Source organism: Mchenga conophoros, linkage group LG2, assembly GCF_057382185.1.
Source record: "Mchenga conophoros isolate Kocher_MC1m ecotype Shallow Benthic linkage group LG2, M_conophoros_male_GT1.1, whole genome shotgun sequence".
Classification (NCBI taxonomy): Eukaryota; Metazoa; Chordata; class Actinopteri; order Cichliformes; family Cichlidae; genus Mchenga; species Mchenga conophoros.
In genome coordinates, this window is record NC_140527.1 from 18,281,439 (window position 1) to 18,288,037 (window position 6,599).

Here is a 6,599-nt window from a genome sequence, read left to right on the forward strand (position 1 = left end):
ATAGAGCAACACCTGGTTTATGATGTCAGGTATAACTTCGGGGATGCAAGCATCACTTTTATGATGCGACTTTGCCCCGTTGTGGCGGGGAGAAAAAAAAAAAGAACTCCTGGGTCACCTGTATGGAGAAAAAAAACAAAAAACAAAAAAAACAAACAGAGGAGACAGCAAACAACAAAGAGCAACATAATAATAGAGAAAACAAAGCACCATCACAATAAACTAGCTAGTCATAGATATCAATATTTACTAAATAATAAATGATATTGTGCAGCACGCAAGATAGACAGCGCACAGTGTGCTTTGAGGCAGCAGCCAAGAAAGCTTTAGTCCGCGTCTGTGAATACCCATGTGTGCATACCTGTGTGGATCAGCATGCTTGCATTCCAAAGGTTTCTCCATGTAATGATCTGCTAGGGAGTGTGGGGGGGCCACAGCCCCGTCCTCCAGGGTGTGAAGTGGGTATGGAGGAGATCAAAACTCCAGACATCCAGAGGCCCCCAGAACACAAGAGACCATGGAAGACCAACAGAGGGGCAGCCGCGCCACTGTTCCAGTAAGAGCTGAGGAGAGTCCCAGATGAGGGCTCGCCCAGCAGCCGCGGAGCAGAAGTCAGGGGGAGTTGCAGTGACGCGCCCGTGAGCTCCGCCGGCCCCCAGCTGTGCCTGAGTGACCGAGCCCCAGGCCGAGAGGCCGGGGGCACCCCACCTCCAAAGGGGCCCGAGCGAGCCCCAGGCCCCAGGCCCCGACAAGCGGCCGCCAAGGAGTGAGCCGGTGTGTACCCGGACGCCCACCCCCAGATACAAAGAACCACCAACACACCGACACCTGAGGGAGTCCGCCACCGGCAGGGGAAGTGGTGGTGGGTGGAGATAGGCCTCCAAACCTTGGAGGGCCTGAGGTGTCCCCAGAGAGGTGGCGTCTGATACCCAACCTGACATATAGACACAGACATACGGGCACACACAGACACAAACATCCATTCCCACCCTCATGCTCTCATATGCACTCACTCCACACTCAACCAACGTGGAGACAGACATAAAGAGACGCTGTACACACAATCACACTCCCCAAGCGTACTCTACAAACCGGGTCTAGGTACCCTTGCCCCTGGAGGGGGGAATTGCACCCAGACCCAGGTGGTGTTACCCTTTTCCCTGCGGTGGGGTGCAGTGTGCTTTAAGAAGATCTAATAGTTGAGCTCAGAGGTTTCTGTGCAAATTTCTGCTGATGAGAGGCGCTCTCTGTGTGTCTCACTGATGGTGTAACGCGCTGTGTGTGTAAGGCGCGCTCTGGCTGTGTGTGAGGCATGCTGAGTGTGTTTCTGTGTGTGAAGTCTGAACACAGTGACAGTGACGGTTGATGTGTTTGATTAGGAGGACATTAGAGCAAAGACACATTTTAGGATCAAAGGTTGATGCCTAGTGTACCTGTGGAAATAATTTTGCCCTAGGAGTGGCGACCCTCCTGTTCGTGGACGCGCGGCCAGGACCGGCGGCGTCCGGGTGCCGAGGTGGTGACTTGGGGAGGTGAGGGCCCCCGCATAGCTACGGAAATAACACTGGAACGGCCGTGTAATCACGGGTTCACATTTATTCCGGACTAGAACAAGACACATTTTGCGAACAAAGGTTGAGTCTAGATTAGTAAAGAAATATAAAAAGGTTGAATTCCTCGTTTCAGTGGTTGAAATTGTTGTGTGCCTGTCCCCTGACGAGTGTGAAATTAAAATAAAGAGGGAATTTGGAGCCACATAGAGATAGACGGGCATAATTGGGTGTATTACTCTGTGGTGTAATAAAAATAAAAAAGAGAGATAGTAAGAGGTGTGCAGTGGAGAATTATGGAGGAGTACAGAGAGGAATGTGTTGGGAGACTAGCGTACAGTTTACGCTGTCAAGGTAGGCGGGTTGCCTGCTTATCTGTTTAACAGTGATGAAAATGAAATTAAATAAATCTCTTAGTGTGTTAATACAGGAAGCTGCGGACCTGGACCAACAAGCACAGCGGCCGAAGCAAAATTATAGGTAATGGGAACCACACCCAGCACGAATCAGCAGCTGTGAAAAAGACAGCAGCGAGGAGAGAATTAGAGGAGAAATTAAGAGAAGTTTTAACACATAAAATTGGGGCCAACGGACTTGTGGAGGTTGGGAAGGCGTCCGGAGCATCACAACAAAAAGGTGAAACAAAAACACACAAGCAGAGAAATCTGAGAGAAAGGCTCCTTTTAAGGTAACACCTAGTTTGAGAAAAGATAAAATTAACCTGCTTTTATACAAATGCACATACACGCAATGAAGAAACAGCTTACACTCATGAACACGTGAAGATTTTCCAGCAAGGTTAAAGAAAAATTAACATACTTAAATGATGAAGTCTATACATTACTGACAAAGAAACCCTCTGGGTTGCAGGACAACAATTTAACTAAAAAAAAAAAAAAGGAACACTGGTCTAACCAACCAGGCAAGACGCAACAAATTTAGTGGTAAAAAGAGTCAAATTGTGACATGTTTTCTGTTGATTGATTAATAAAAGTGATTACTGAATGAAAGAAAATTCCTTTTTTGGGTTTTTAAACATGATCTTAAGAATTTTAACAGGTGCATGTTGTCCTGTCAACTTGGTGGGTTAGGAGTTGATTATATCGGGAGAGAAAAAACAAAAAAAAGGGGGAGAGAAGGCTGACACAGGGCCTGGTCCCGGTGTGTCTCCCCTCTGAATAACACAGCCAACACAACATCATTTTCCTGTTCGTTTGTTTTTGTTTTGTTTTGTTTTTGTTTTTTCTGTACATATTTAATTACAGGCTGCTTTGCCGGCCCTGAAAGCCGAGGCTGACTGGACTCCTGCTCTCCCCCATACGTGACACTGACCAAATGCTGCAACAGCTGGACCCACAACAACGACCTGAGAATGTCAACAGACCTGCAGGAATGTGATCTCATGCAGCCGAGATGGAGAGCACTAAACCTAAGGCCCGTTTCACTACACGGGGGAAAATTCCCAGACTGCGTCAGCTGACAGAGCTGTGACGAGACGCCCGCCAAGCCCGAATGAAAAGTAAGGCCGAGCGAAAGAATGCTGACCTTGATAACTTTGCATTCACACTGTGCAGGACAGTGATGGACCAACACGGATGATCGGGTGGCGAAAAAGGGCGTGACCGAGACAAGAGGAGTAACTGAGGACAGAAGGCACCTCAGAATGGACAAAAACACAGAAGAAGATGCAGGTTTCACCTGCGGTGAACATCGACACTGGAGAAAGGACTGCCCCAATTGGGGTCAGAACCAGGACGGACTGAATTTTGAGCAGCAGCAGCAGCAATGGTCGCAAACAAACTGAAAAGGAGGGGGGCAGGACCCCAGGGCATGCTTCAGGCCGTGGTTTACCCAGAACACCAGAACAGGAAAGTGATGAACACAAACACCCACACAAACACACACATCTACATGCACTGACTCAGAATGAAGAGAAACAAACACACACACACACACACACACACACACACACACACACACACACATTGGAATGCTGATTCACTGAGAAGTGATCCACATACACACACACACACACACACGCTGATGCAATGAAGAATGCTTTGCTTATGCTGATATGCAAAATGCTGCACACAAACATCCCAATGCATAATTTTTATGAGGAGCCATTGATTACTTAGAATGTGTTATATGTCACCTAGAAGGCATTTATGTAGATTTTAGGAATAAGCTCTAAAACGGTTTGGTTATGAAAACAATGTCTGTGCGTGATGTCTGTTTATGGCTCAAGGCCTTGACTGAATTCTTTGCTGTGCTTCACACAGCCCTGATGAGGAACAGTGGCACAGAGTGAAATTGATGAATTAATAGTGTAAGGTTAGGTTGGAGTACGGCATTTTCTGTGATTGGGAGATTTCAACACTAATTATCTTCTTAACTTATTGACTTTTTTACATATATTTTTCAACGTTACTCATCCCTTTAAAACTCTTCAAGCGCTGCTTTCACGTCCGGTTGCTTGCTCTATTTTCCCTTATCTGATCATCAACTTCCTGTACACAAACTGTCGCTGCTCAACAAGAAAATCATTATAAGCGCCTATTCTACTAAAAGCTCCAAAAGAAAACAACCACTTTAATCAATTACGTTTAAGCATATAAGAGAAACAACTCCTGTGTGTTAACACTAACTTCATTTTAACCTCACATTTCCTATGTTATAACCTGTTTTGGTATAGCCTTTTTATTTCATTTTGCTCCTTTTAATGTAAAAATACGTTCTAATTCTAGTTTATCAGACGTAACCAAAATATATGCTTTCCTTCCTCTTTGGTCCTTCTTTAAGTTCAGTTAAAAGCTAAATGAATTTTAGGCCTTTTCCCTGGAATCCATACTTTCATGTGTGTTTCTGGACTCTGTGTCTGTAAGGGCGTGCAATCCTTCACTTCAACTCATATCATCCTCACAGTAGATTGGCTAATCATAGCGCTAGCCAAAGGCTCGTGACCCTCAAGAGACGAATTGAGCCACAACTCCTTTAAAGGCACAAAATGCAATAAGTATAAAAATCATTTCTACGTATAAGCTCTCCCCTTTATCCTAAAAATAAATCTATGCAATATCTGTATGTGTAAGCCTACATTATAACCACTTCTTCTAGACATCCAAAAAAGAAATCAAACCTTTTCTACTCCTTCAACCCTCACTAATTTTCCCCCAAAGCATATCTTTTTGTCCACGTGTCCCCCAATTTCCCTCTAAGATTTGTATACAGCTTTAAAACACTGGCATTGTATCTTCTAAACAGGATTCAGTTCACTTTAATCCTTTGACCTTAACATAAAAATAACAGTTTCAGTTTTACCATATCCAAATGATCAAAAAACCCAAAAAGTCCTAAAATGATCCTAAATTATTACACAATTAAATTAATAAACCCTAAACCCCCCTTTATTTTGACACATGAAATGTGTGAAAATACTATACAAAACTAAAAATGCTCAGTTTTCCCCACTCATGATCCAATCTATGTCATAAAAATAAACTTAAAACAGAACAGTTATCAGTCATGTATTTCTTCAATTAATGGTAACATGAGTTATATCAAAAAACGTTTCCCCTTTAGCATTTGGCATTCCCCCAACAATATACTATAACCCCATAATCTAACCCCAGTCAATAAAACAGAAACTTTCTCTGGTAAAAGCAAATTGTTTGTCCACATTTATTCATTCACACCTTCATCCAGTCACGCATTCACTCACATGCAGTCACACCATATTTTTTGCTAATAGTGGAGCCTCCCGCGCAAGTGATCAGATTCTCCACCCTCAGCAAAATGAGCTCATTTATTTGTTTCATTTTGTCACAGTAAAATAGTTCTTTATGCTTTTGGGCTGGATTGACTTGCTACAATCCTTTTAGACAGGGACTTACGACCTGATCAGGTCCCCACAGGTAGCTTTCTCCTCAGCCAGTTGTAATCTGGAAAGCCCACCTTATATTTGCTCTATAATGGTTTGTATCATATCTATCTAATAGACTCCAGTTTGTACATGTAAATGGAGAGTCCTCTTCACACACTGAGGTTAATTATGGAGTTCCACAGGTTCAGTGCTAGGACCAATTCTGTTTACACTATAAATGCATCCCCTAGGCAGCATCATTAAAAGACATAGCATACAATTTCACTGCCATGCAGATGACACCCAGCTCTATCTGTCCATGAAGCCAGATAACACACACCAATTAGTTAAACTGCAGGAATGTCTTAAAGACATAAAGACCTGGATGGCCGCTAACTTTCTGCTTCTTAATTCAGATAAAACTGAGGTTATTGTACTCGGCCCTGAAAAGCCTAGAAATATGGTATCTAACCAGATTCTTACTCTGGATGGCATTACCTTGGCCTCCAGTAACGCTGTGAGGAACCTTGGAGTAATTTTTGACCAGGATATGTCCTTCAACGCACGTATTAAACAAATATGTAAGACTGCGTTCTTCCATTTGCGCAACATCTCTAAAGTTAGAAAGATCCTGTCTCAGAGTGACGCTGAAAAACTAGTTCATGCATTTATTACTTCCAGGCTGGACTACTGCAATTCATTATTATCAGGATGTCCAAAAAACTCGCTGAAAAGCCTTCAGCTAATCCAAAATGCTGCAGCAAGAGTACTGACAGGGACTAGAAAGAGAGAGCAGATTTCTCCTGTTTTGGCTTCCCTTCAAACCCAGAATTGAATTCAAAATCCTGCTCCTCACATACAAGGTCTTGAATAATCAGGCCCCATCTTATCTTAATGACCTTGTAGTACCATATCACCCCATTAGAGCACTTAGAGCAAAATCCTGATCCTGAATCCTCCCGTAGTTATGCTGCGATAGACGTAGGCTGCCGGGGATTCCCATGATGCATTGAGTTTTTCCTTTCCAGTCACCTTTCTCACTCACTATGTATTAATACAGCGGTCCCCAACCACCGGGCCTCGGTACCGGTCCATGAGTCGTTTGGTACCGGGCCACGAGAGTTGAGAGTTGAGGCTCAGGTGTGAAATGTATGGTTTTCAGGATTTTTATCGTTTTTTTAGCGTTA